This window comes from Dromaius novaehollandiae, chromosome W (assembly GCF_036370855.1).
Source record: "Dromaius novaehollandiae isolate bDroNov1 chromosome W, bDroNov1.hap1, whole genome shotgun sequence".
Lineage (NCBI taxonomy): Eukaryota > Metazoa > Chordata > Aves > Casuariiformes > Dromaiidae > Dromaius > Dromaius novaehollandiae.
In genome coordinates this window covers 45294750-45306809 of record NC_088130.1, presented here as the reverse complement: position 1 = coordinate 45306809, position 12060 = coordinate 45294750, and the positions used below count along the sequence as shown (strand labels likewise).

Sequence of the window (12060 nt, the reverse complement as noted above, 5' to 3'; positions counted from 1 at the left end):
AAGATCAAAGAGGAGGAGTCCACGCTTTCAGCACAATTCATCTAGCTCTTGGCCACTCCTAGCCTTTCTTTTATCCTACAAGCTTTTCAGATATGGACAGGGAGAGGGTCTTGATGAACACTTCTTGTGTGAGCAGACTGCTTGTAACCTCAGTTTTCCAAGGCAGCCGTGTAACTCTTTCCTGTTGAATCAGTGGACAAAGGAGATTCTGCCTCAGGTTCTGGGGACAAGATCATAAAAAGATAGGATGGGAAGAGGACTCATGGAGTCATCTAGTCCATTCCCCTGCCTCAGATTAGGATCACCTCTATCTGTCATGTCTGTGTTGTTCTTAAGAAACTCAGCAGTCTTCCTTATATCATCTTCCAATGAGAAAGTTTTCTTTTCCGGTTGTCCAATTCATACCTTTCTCATTTCTGCTTAGCACCATAGCTACTCATTCTGCATCTATCTTGGACAGAGAAAACCGTTTTTCTTCTTACAACATGTTTTATATTTCTTCTTGCTTGTCATACCCTGTTTTTTCTTTAAGCTGAATTCTTTGTCTGACTTCATAGGTGCTGTTCTCTGTACGCCTGTTATTCTTGTTTTTCTTTGAGTTGTCTTCCATTACTTCATATCTGTTTTGAAGTTTTCTGTTTGAATTAAGACTCCACTCCGCATGAGATATTAATGGAGTTGAATAGCATAGGGTAGAATGGGTGTTGGATAGAAAGGTATTATATCTACTGGTATGTTGTTCATCTTTTTGCCACTCTGTGACTCCTTTTCATGTTTGAACAGTGACCCACTACATCTTTTTCCAAGCACAAATGTTTTAACACATTGCTTTTTTTATTCCTGCCTAACTGTAGCAACTTTCACATGTTCTTACTGAAGATGACACTGTCTTTTCACATTGTTCCTCCAGTTTGTCATTTTGAATTCTCATCTCTTAATGAGAGAGAGCCTGCTAACGTAATAGCTGACTTTATTCCATCATACAGGTCCTTCCTGAAACTACTGAAACAAATATTTTTCAGATAAAAACCTTGCCTTAGAAAAAGGGAAGAATTTTTATCTAAAACTCTTCTTTTTCTACTTGTAATGATGCAAGTAAGAGAGAAAAACAGACAGGAAAATTTTTGGCCAAAATGTTTTCCTTGGAGTACAAGTGATTTAATTTAGCCCTGGGTATTGAAGTATCTAAGAAAAGAAAAAATTGCTGTGACTCCCAATGATCCTGCAGACTGGAGAAAGCAGTTCATGCAGATGTTAATGCTTGGAGGGAAACCTCATTTCTTCTCAGGTTTTTCAGTTAATTTACAAGTGATGGAGGTAAGGTTGTTTTTTTTTTCATGAAAAAATATTTACCTCCATCCTTGTCTACTTCAGTAATATTAATACGAGGCCATTGTGTAATTGATGCTCATTGAAAAATGCAGTTTCAGGGATAATAACTGTAGTTCAAAAAGTGCAAGTTCTATCTGACAGAGGAAAATAGAAAGGACACGCTTGGGCAAATTAAATAGGCATTACAAACACAGGAAGGTAGGTTAAAAAAGAATTTGAGGACTAACCTGAGAAAAGAATAAAAATTAATAATAAATTCTTCTTTAGACACCTCAAGGACCAGGAAGTCTACCAGCGAGCCTGTAGGGCCACCAGGTTATCAGAGATTAGAAGGAACATTCAAAGAAGGTAAGGCTGTAGTAAAAAGACTAAGCTTTTTTTTCTGCTTTTGTGTTCACTGTGGAAGAAATTGATGGAGGTTTCTCCACTGGAGTTCTTTTTTTATGGGAGACTCATTAGAGGATCTGTCTCAAATTGAAATGCTGGCAGGAGATGCGGAAGAACTGACAAAAATGAACAATAACGAATTGCCAGATTTGGATGGTATTCACCCAGGAGTTGTAAAGAAACTCAGAAATGAACTAACTGCTAAATGTGGTGAGACCTTCTTTAAAACACTTGGTTAATGGCAGACTGAAATTGGCAGATGGTGTGGCAGTTCTGAAAGGATTTCAGGGGACACTTAGAGAGCTACAGACCAGAATGCCAGATGTCTGTAATATGCAAATATACCTAAAAGTAGACTTAATGGAAATATATATAAAATATGAGGTACTGGGAAAGAGATAACATGAGTTTATCAAGGGTCAGTCATGTCTCATGAACCTAGAAGCACACAGGTAACAGATATCAAGTTGATTTTTGGGCTTCTTAGATTTCAAGAAGGCTCTTAAGGAAAGTAAGCTGTTATGAGGGAAAAGTGAGGCTTCTTGCATGGACTAGAAACTAAAAAATAGAGAGTAGAAGTAAACGGTCTGTTGTCACAATGAAGGAAGTTACCAGTGGAGAAGCATATGGATCTATTTCAGAGTTTGCTAATGCTGCAGTGTTATTTAGGTAATAAACACGTGAATCTGTAGAAATACCTTACAAGATCAAGTAACCTGGCAATAAAACAGTATATGCAACTCAGTGTCAATAGAAAAAATGGTGAGGTATTGGGGGAATGGGAGAACAGACCTACCTTTTCATGTAAAGTGGTGAGTTCTGGCCTGACTTATCACTTGGATATAAAATCTTAGCTTTATAATAAATAGTTCCATGAATATGTCACAGTCAAGAAAGCAAGCCAAATGGTAGGAATATGGGTTTTTGTGATTTTTTTCTTTTAAAGAATACAATACAACTCTACAATTTGAATCCATGGTGAATCCATTTGAACCCACCCACATCTTGAGTGTTGTGTGCAGTTCTGAACCACCATCTCAAAAAGGATCTAGTAAAATCAGAAGAGATCTGGAGAAGTGGTGCAAGGACGGTCGGAGAAGGGTAACACTTTTCATACAAAGAGAGTTAAGTCGATGAGGAAAAGAAACAACTGGGGATGTGATGATAGTTTTATAAAATCATGAATGGCATGACTAGGCTGATAGGGATCAGTCCTTCATTGTCTCTCCCAGTACAAGAGCTAATGTGCATGTCAATGAAACTAGCAGGCATCAAATTCAGAACAACAAAAAGATGAGGGTCTTCACACACGTATCAGTAAGTTGTGGAACTACACAGGATGTTGCGGATACTAAAAATTTACACTGATTCAAAGGGAGACTGGACAGAATGAATGGAAGAAAAAGTCCATAGAGGATTATTAAATACATAAGCATGACCTCTGGCTTTGAAAGTCCCTGAGCTGCAGATTGTTGGAGGCTGGAGAGTATTTGGGGAAAGTATGACTAAATGCTTACACTATTCTTATCCTCTTCCCCAGACATCCGCTTTTGGCTGCTCTTGGAGACAGGGGTACTGGGCAGAAGATTTGACCTGACATGGCTGTTTTTATAATTTTTAATTTGTCTTTTTAAATCATAAAAGCTCAAGACACACTTTTCTGTGAGTTAGCAGTTCAGGGTAGCATCTGCAGATCTTGCACTTTATAGGCCAAAAGCTCCCTATTGATTTTCTTTATAATTTAAGACAGAAGTACATTAAAAAAAAAATTACCATGAACATTTGTCTGTGTCCTGCCAGTTGGCGTCAGCTACAAATTATGTTTCATTTCAGTCATGCTAAACTGCCAGATGAGATAATACACATTGTCTCGTTTAGGGAATCTAAACAGCTATGCCTGTAATCCTAACTGGGTTTTGCTGATTTATTTTCTCCATGCCTTGTGTGAAATTTTATTTAATATGGAAGTTTCTCCTCTCTCTGCCCTTCCCCCTTCTATTATAGATGCATTTTATCTGGTGACATGAACACAAAATATGCAATATTCCCTGCAGAGTTAGAAAAAAGGCAGAAAGCTCTCAGATCTCTGGGACAGAGAAGTGTAGAAGGAGGAGGGTGCTGTGTTGCTAATTATTCTACAGACACTAATTTACTAGATTAATTTAGAGTATTGATTCAACAGTACATCTTTAGGGTACTCACAAGCAGATCAAAATGCGTAATCCCACGATGCAAAGATCTAGCATAAACACACCTTGTCAGCTCAAATTTTAATAAGTTAATTTTGTACTAGTAGGTTTTCTGCTATGTCAGATATTGCTTGTCTGTACAGCTCTGACAATGCCAGACTAAGTATTGTTTGTCTTCCTTCAACTGGTGTAAAGTTTGCATGAATGCAATGTCCTGTGCTCTGGCAAACTTGACATAAATGGGATTGTATCCACACCTGCTCTGGAGTAAATTTGTATTGCTTGGTGATCATACCAGATGGTGAGGTACCAGATGGTAATCTGGCATTAATGAACAAAGAGCTGCGTGTTGCACATGCATTCTTTACTTTTCTGTCATGTATTGATATATTTAACACGCTTTTGCTGGATTTTCCAAAATGGCTATGGAGGTTAAATTAACAATGCTTTTTACTCTAGCCTGTATCTGCAGGCTTCTTCATGACTTACCACCTACATGTTTCTTTTACTCTTGAAATACTAAATAAACAATTTTATCCTCCATTTCTGTGTAATCTGAGGCATAGGGAAAAGTAACTCCACCTGGAGATGGAGTGTCTGTGCAGTCATTGTACTACCATGGAGCTTTTTTGGTAGCAAATACTGACTCATTGTGTGCACCTTCTATGGTAACAGTGGTTGAATTCCCAGATTATCTGGTGCTGATGCACTGGGGAGAGCATTAAAAAGAAATGTATCATGCATGTATTATGAAGTTCCCTTCCAGAGTCTTTGTAGTATGTTTCTACATCTGCCTCTGAAGTAGATTGATCATACTGAAACCACATACAGTTTACACTGAAGTGAGCTATACTGAAGTATGTGGCTTTGGAGGTTGGGAAGGCAGGACTATACGGAGGTCTGAAAGGTAGCATTTGGGTGAGGTGAGATGAGACTATTGAAGTTTGTTGTAAATAACAGTGAGTGCTGTTTTGTTATTGTTGGAATGTATATATAGTAGCTACTTTGATCTCTGCAGATTGAGTGAATGTTAATTGATATTACTACAGCAGAGTTGTTTTTTACTACCTTAAGAATAAACTTTAATAAACTCCAGAAGCAGTCTTATGTTCAAATGTCATCATTTGATACCTGTAAATATTTGAACTGGTAATGTATTTGCACATAGTAAATACAGTTCTGTTCTCTGAAGTTTTGTTAAAGCCCTGCCAAACACAATTAGTCATAGTCAACAGCATCACAGCTGTGTATTTCTGAATTGACAAAAGAAGATCAAGTTTTCTGTTTAGAAAGGAAAGTGGTCCAGCTCTTCTGTTGGACAGAAACACTTCTGTATGGACAGAGGAAAGTTTAGCCAAATGATACGGGTCATTGACTGACTATACTTCTGAGAAACATGCCAGGTAGAATTAAGCTACTGTTTAAATACCTACCCATCTACCTGTTAGCTGATGAATAATGCAAGGTTCTTTGCCAGAGACTCAGGGAATACAGCTGAGGGGCTCATGCTGTAGATATGATTTAAGAACACAGTCCAAAGGAAGTCCCTTTTATGTTTTTTCCATTTACCCCTTTGCTAGTCAGAGTTATGCTGAAAAAGATAGGGGAAAAAAAGAAAAATGGCCCTTTATCTATCAATCAGTCAAGTGATTGATCATTGACCTCAGGTCTAGTATCTGTGATAATGATCCTTCTACTAAACCTTTCTGTAACCAGACCACATTCTTTAGGAAAAAGCTGTTAAACAGTCTTTTTGGATGTTAGATTATAGAAGGGGGACTATTGATTAAAAGATACTCCAAAGAAGTCTTGACTACTATCCTTTCCTCTTGCAATAATCATCATCATCATAATCAGTAATACTAAGGCACATCTTCAAAGCTGTTGCTCACTATTTTGTTCTTCATTCTACATTATATGGTTCCTAAGATGTCAGCAACTCATTCAAATGCAGAAGAAATATTTAAAGTTCTTCATTCTGAATCTTTATCTGTGTTCTCTGCCAAGAGATAGTCTACATTTGCAGGCATTGAGCTGATGTTTATTGCTTCACTTTCCATTCACATTTGCTCTTACAACTAAATAGAATGTATTTTATTGAGTACAATATGTTTTTTATTTTTTGTAGTGAGGATGAAGAATTAAGATATGCCTTAAATAAACCAGGTAATTTGGAAAATCAGTGTGTCCCTTTCCAGTCTGCTTTCCTCTGCCAGAAGGTCTGAACATCAAAATCAGTGGTCTCATTACCCACTTGTGTTTTTCTGCATCTGACAATGTGAAAGGTTATTTATATGCACTGGTTAATTAAAATGCAGTGCACCAGATCTGTGTCTGTCTGTTGGGCTGAGACGTCATTAATCAGCTGATGGGAATAGTGTAGCCATCTTTGCAAACATACATAATATATTCCACATTATCTCTAAAATCCTCAGACATTATGACCAATTTCAGGAAGATGTTGGTCTGATAAGTGAAGAATAGGCAATTACAGTCCTGTTGTGTAGAATGGTGAACCAGTTTGTGATCTAGGGGAAAAAAAATTCTGATTATTTTCTGTGAGCTGACTTGAACACTGTATGCCCCTCCTCACTCAAGATCTTAAAAATATATATATATATAAAGTTTATTTCCAGTTTCTTTTTTAGAAACCACTGTTTTATTTTTAAAATTATTTTCCCACTGTTTCTTTCAAAGCCTCAGAAGCTCAAAACTCCATTATGTATCTCCCTATTCAGAGAGGAAACAGGTAAGGTAGAGTCAAGTGTTTATTTTTTTTTAGAGTAACCATAGGTAATAAAAATAGTTAAAAATATCACATTAAATAACAGCAAATAAGTACTGACTTCATACTCACAAACGTTGTCTAGAACAATCCTGCGTGTAGGGCCTTGCCCTCATAAAGAGTAGAAGGGATGGACATTCTGAGTGACTGTGCAAGGCTGAATGCAAGGGCTTCACATTTGGACTCCTAAATCCTTTGCAAAAGCCACAGACTTCTCCTTTCCTTTCTCAGTGTTTTTCTGTAAGTTTCATTTTTCAGGACATAGACTCTCTCATGTTTGGATAGCCATAGACATCTCTATTTCACTTGTGTGAAACAAATATCATAACTCCTAATCTGTGTTTATTTCGTTACCAAATTATAGAATTAGTTTATTTGCTGGTCTTACAGTGAAATTAGTGTCTTCTTTAAAAATAATAAGTATGCCTATCTACTGCTTCTGTCTGCTGTTCACAACGGGCAACTTCGTAAGGACATCTTTGCTGTAGACTAACATTTTGGTTTTTCATACAGCCGTGAATTATTTGATACCAGATGAGTTGTGTATTCTCATAACTCTGGATTTAACCAGTTCACATTAAATGTTTCTTTTGTTTTAATGTGTGTATGCTGTTACTGTATTAGTGGTTGAGTAATGTAATAATAATCTTTGTTTATGAACCAAGAGAGCAATGAAAATTGCTCTTCAGCCTTGTCTTTAGTGGGTAGAGGCTGGTCCATGTTTTAAGCCTGGCGAATCTTAATTTTTTTCATGCATACTTTATATTAGGGTTGTTGGCTTTTTTCTTTTTTTGTCTTCATGTGACTAATAAAGATTTAAAGGAGAAAATTACTGTATATGGTTATAGTTAGGCTAAACCTGTCTATGCTGCAAAAGCTGGGTTTTGGGGGTTTTGGAGGGTTTTTTGTTTGTTTTTTTTCCTGAGAAGTTTGCATTCTCTCACAGTGGAATAAATGATTCAGTATCTGGTCCATCCCCCGTGGTTGGGATCAGGACCCTGCTGAGAGCCAATTTTTTGAATGATTCCTATTTTGTTTTGAAGATAGTGTATGTATGGTTTTTAAAAAGGGCAGTTTTATTGCAATAATATCCCTTAGCTGTCAGCCACTTAGAGGAGAAGCAACTATTGAGTGAAAAATTTCGTATTCCTTCTCCTCTAATTTAACATGATCATGAAATACTTGTTTTCCTTTTTCACAGGGGTTTGGATATTTGTGTATGGTGTTTAGTAACTTCTAGGTTGGGACACGTCGATCAACGCCCACCTCTGTGGTCATCGCCTGTGGCTCAGAGATGCTTGCCATTCTGAAGGCTTTAGTATGTTACAGTTAAAAAATAAGTGAAGCAGTCAACAGAAGACTTTTTTTAAAGATGAATCTGTTCTTGCTGTTGCACTGGAATTATTTGGGGAAGTAAGTCTGTGCAGAGGCTGCTAGCCATTCTTGCATCCTCAAATGCCATTGAGATAGACAGAATTCAGTCTGGAAATGGTGGTAGTTCCTGAGGTGCAGGTAACCATTTGCTGAATATCTCTATTTTTCTAGCCATATGTAAGTGAGCGGAGCATTGCTCTGGGTGGATTAGCTGCTTCATCGTTACTACGTGTGACTTTCTAGAGGGAGTGTGTGGTCCAAGAGACTGCACAGATTTCCTGGATGAGGCCCACACTGTAGTTGTATCTGTTATTTATTATATCCTTTCAGAAACAGAAGATAAATTAGTTTCCCTAATGATTATGGTTTTTTCATATGGTTAAATGAGTTTCTGTCTTTAGAGGGAAGTCATTTTGGCTCCCTTTCACTTATTTGTCTGTGTACTAGTGTTATTTGTCTGTGTACTAGTGTTCTTACTCAGCTCCATTAGAATATGCACTGCCAAAGCATTTGTTTGTTCCAGTACAGGATAGCTAGTGCATGTGTTTAAAACTTAACTATTTACATATTTAATATGAAAAATATTACAAATGCAAGTAGTTAAGTGTATACTGTTTTATGATATTTAATATAATCGTAATAATGAATATGATTACTCATTACATAATTAACTTTTGAGATGTATTTCTAGTCTTATATATGCAGATACATTCTTAATTTTATTTGATAAGGCATGTGCAAAAAGTATCATTTGCTATAATTAACATGATTTTGTAAACTACTTCTAGAACTCACAGTTGACTCTGGCGCAGAAGCAATATATTTCCCAGAACAGGAATCCATTAAGAAAATGCCAGCAGAGAGAGAGAGATCATAGTTTCAGCCCTCATTCAGCATCAGAAGTAAATTTTCTTAAGAGAGGTTGAGCCTCCCAAATAAAAAAACACAAATGTGAAAATACTGTATCGCTTTTAGCTGGAAAAATGTTAGTTAATACTATGTAACTATGCAGTTTAAACTAAGAAGCAAATAAGTCTGAAACACCTAAAAACTGTTAGTGTTTAAAGAAATGTGAGCATACATCAGATTTGAGTTTGAGGTAGTAATGCAAAAAGATCGATTCCAGTTTAGTCTGCAAAAATAATCTACGGATCAAGAAAAAAAATGAGGCATTTCTTCCCTGTTTTATAACATGCCTCTCTGGAATACATTTACATTTGTTTGAATTGCAGTCAGTCTGAGGTACCTGTTATGAAAAGATGTTGACAGAATCAAAGGAGTTAAGAAGAAGGTATCAAAAGGATCAAAGGACTGGTGGGATGATTTGTGAGGAAAACAAAAGTAGTCTTATTGGCTTTGTTAAACAGTGATGAAATGAGGTCAAAGAAGCAAAGTGATAATGGGATGAAATGAAGAAAATATAGGCTGTGTGACAGCGTAACTCATGCATTGAATTTTTTTTCTCTGGAAGTGTTTCCTATAAAATATCAGAAATTACATTAGTCAGATCTTTTGAGTTAGATAGGATACTTTGTCCACAAAATAATGCTGCAATGAGCAGTCTTGCATTGACGTAGATTGACCAGACTTTCTGTTCCCTACACCCAGTTTGTAAGAACAGTTTGTTTTTTTAATGAACTTCAGCTTAATTAGTGGCTCCTATTTCTTGAACTTGTGTTAGTAGTTGTGATGGAAATATTCATCGGATAATGACCTTAATTTGCAGTGGCCCTGCAGGTTCTGTATTACTTAGATGTAGGTCTGTTGTGAATCCTTTCACTTTCTACCTCTAGGAAATTCTTCCATTTCATGGGAACTTCCACAAAAGAAATGCATTTAAATGGCTTGTTTTGCATGATTTTTCCTCTTCTATGATTTTCTTTCTGTTTTCTCTAACAATTTTTTTGTGCCTGTCATTCTGTCTCTTCACCTGCTTGAGGCCCTTCAGTCATAAGCAGAGAGAGGGCAGAGAGTCACATGAATTGCAAACTGTGTCCTGCTCCCTCCCTCCCTCCCTCCCTCCCTCCTTCCTGCAGCTTGGTGGCCCTGCACATGGTGTGACTGGGTAGTTGTCCACACCGTGATGGGAAAGTGTGTGACCATGTGACAGGAGACACATGTGCAGGTCATGAAGCCAGAGATCACACTGTACCCGTTCTGTTAACTGGGATGTATGCGTTTTGATTGTATGAAGGTATATACATACAGTTATTTACAACCGAAGATATCTAAGAAGCTCTGTACCTTGCAGTAACCAAATGAGTGGATGTTCCGTTTCACTGAGCATTCACCAGACACAGCTATGCAATTCCTATTTGCAAAGCAGGCACATCTAAAGGCACTATTATCTTAAAAAGGTGGGGTAATACTGGGGAGTTGTATCTTGTGGATACTAGTGATGATAGAACTACTAGAAGAGTCTCCTTTCTTTCGATGTGACGATGACAGGCAATGAATTACATTGAACAAAATAAGCAAATATGACCTCTGTTTTAAAAATGGGAACATGGTGGTGCAGATCGTTTGTTAAACAGGAGGAACAGATGAGCTATTTCCACTGCCTTTCCATAGCCTCATAACTAAATCCCTTCTTGTGACTTAATAAATACTGCTCACAGTGTACTTTTTAGATAACTCGGAGACCAGTCACGCTGACATTTGTAGTCATATAATCTTCTGTCGTTTCCAGTGTTTGCTGAATAAGTGGGATAAAGCGTGGGCCATAGGCCATGAAGTGTGGTCTATTAGATTAATTATCTATGGTAAATGCTAGTTTTAAAAATATAAGGTACTGGCTTCACAAAATTACAGACAGCTTTCTGTGATTCTGTCTGCTTTTATTTTTAGTTAGTACATTTACATTTGGTGCTTTAAAAAGATGATTGTTTTTTAAAAAATGAGCAAAACTAGTTTTTAAAGACAGAGTTAGCTTATCCATTTTTACAGTTACCATTTCCTCACATACTTGACTTTTGAGGTTTTCTTTTTGCTTGAATGATTTGATTAGATTGACTTTTAAAAAAGCAACCAAATCCTCAACCAGCCATATTCTGGCACGGCCGCTGGTGAGAAAAATTACTTCTAAAAAACCTTGGTATTCTGAAACGTGTCAGAGGCATATTGTTGTATGATTAGTAAAATATGTAGAGCATAACTATCGAGGTCTTTCATTTATAGCTAGGGAAATTTTTTTAGTAACATGATCATTTTAAGTAGTTTTTGTAAATTTGTAAAACATTTGGTTTCATTCTAAAATGGTCTCCAATAATATCTTTGTTTTCCTCATATAAACAGATGAAGATGCAAAATTAGATTTGAAATTGGAGTTTCCTTCCGCTTGGTAGGAATAGGACAGCAGAGCTGTGTAGTTTGAGCTGTCTTGGCCAGGTGGTGTCACCTTCTAGAAAATCCCACCTCTCGGTTGTGTATTGAAAGCATGCCTGTTCCTGGGAGGCTCTCTGTCTTGTTCCAGCTGAAGTTAATGAAAGTACTTGCTTCAAAAGAAAGCCTGTTCACTCTAGTACCTTGCATTCTTTTATCTCTTACCTCTCCGCCAGTTCTTGTTTATATTTATTATTCTTTTAGTCAATTTGTAAGGTTTATGTTATCTTGAGCACTTAAGAGAGAAACAATTGCAGATAGTAGTTGAAGGTGAGGGATGTTATTTACTTAGGAGGTCTATTGCTGTTAGTTATCAAGGAAACAAATGCTGCCCTGTGTGGTATGTGTGCTAATGAGCTGTTCACATGTATGATGTACATTCATATACTCCAGGCATATGCTCCCTTTTTGTGGCACCTTTGATTAGCTTTTCATGTCCAGAACTCATGAGTCTCCCACTCATAATGTAGAGCTCTTGAAACTTTATTTGTTTTCCATCCTGAAGTAGACATCTACCTTCAGGAACGTGGTCTGTGAGCTAGCAATTGTCATACTTAAATTAGTCCTTGTTGCAGATACATCACAGCATTGTTGTCCTTTTTATAGTTGGTC

General features: G+C 37.0%; 1 protein-coding gene across 6 annotated transcripts in view; it reads left to right on the top strand.

The window, feature by feature from the left end:
• Window positions 1–12060, top strand: part of LOC135323456 (LHFPL tetraspan subfamily member 2 protein) — a 134582-nt gene that overhangs the window by 7356 nt on the left and 115166 nt on the right. For 2 of the 6 annotated variants that reach the window (XM_064500819.1, XM_064500818.1), the window contains exon 3: window positions 1600–1680. The exons of the other annotated variants lie outside the window; for them this stretch is intronic. The gene's annotated coding sequence lies outside the window, so the exon portion shown is untranslated. The remainder of the gene's footprint in view (window positions 1–1599; window positions 1681–12060) is intronic. 6 annotated transcript variants of the gene reach the window in all.